At 30.0% G+C, this 604-nt stretch overlaps 1 protein-coding gene across 2 annotated transcripts in view; it reads right to left on the bottom strand.

The window, feature by feature from the left end:
* LOC106884520 (phospholipid-transporting ATPase ABCA7) overlaps positions 1 to 604 on the bottom strand; it is a 289,592-nt gene that overhangs the window by 110,550 nt on the left and 178,438 nt on the right. The gene's annotated exons all lie outside the window — the stretch shown is intronic.

Here is a 604-nt window from a genome sequence, read left to right as displayed (position 1 = left end):
ATATATATATATATATATATATATATATACAAGTAATATTTGTATTTACTTCAACATGGTTGTCTGTTCGAATGGACTCTACTGCAATTTTTTAACCCCAAGAGGACATCCCGACTAGCTGGTTAACAATGCAGAACTGCATCTGATAAACTGTGAGCAAGGAAGCAAACCTTTACCACCTTCTAGCGACAGGACCAGTAGACCAGTCCTGATTTCAGGCTATTTCTGCCCCTGTTTGGTATTGTATACATGCATAGTCATGACCAAAAGTTTTGAACATAAGTTTGAAAATTAGAATTTTTATATTAAATGCCCAAAATTATATTTATAGTAAGCAATTAGGTCTAGAACTTATTTTTGATTTTGCCTATTTTTCCCCTAGACATTGAACCATTGGATCAATTATTAGGCAAGTATATTTCTATGTTGTATATATTTGAATCAAATTGTACTTAGCCATAACAACTTTAATTTAAAAAAAAATATTCCAAACTTTTGGCCACAACAGTACATACACACACACATATATGTATATCTGTATGTATGTATGTATGTATGTATGTATGTATGTATGTATGTATGTATGTATATATATATATATATA

Source organism: Octopus bimaculoides, chromosome 7 (assembly GCF_001194135.2).
Source record: "Octopus bimaculoides isolate UCB-OBI-ISO-001 chromosome 7, ASM119413v2, whole genome shotgun sequence".
Lineage (NCBI taxonomy): Eukaryota > Metazoa > Mollusca > Cephalopoda > Octopoda > Octopodidae > Octopus > Octopus bimaculoides.
The sequence above is the reverse complement of the archived record's forward strand: the minus strand, read 5'-3'. Positions and strand labels throughout refer to the sequence as shown.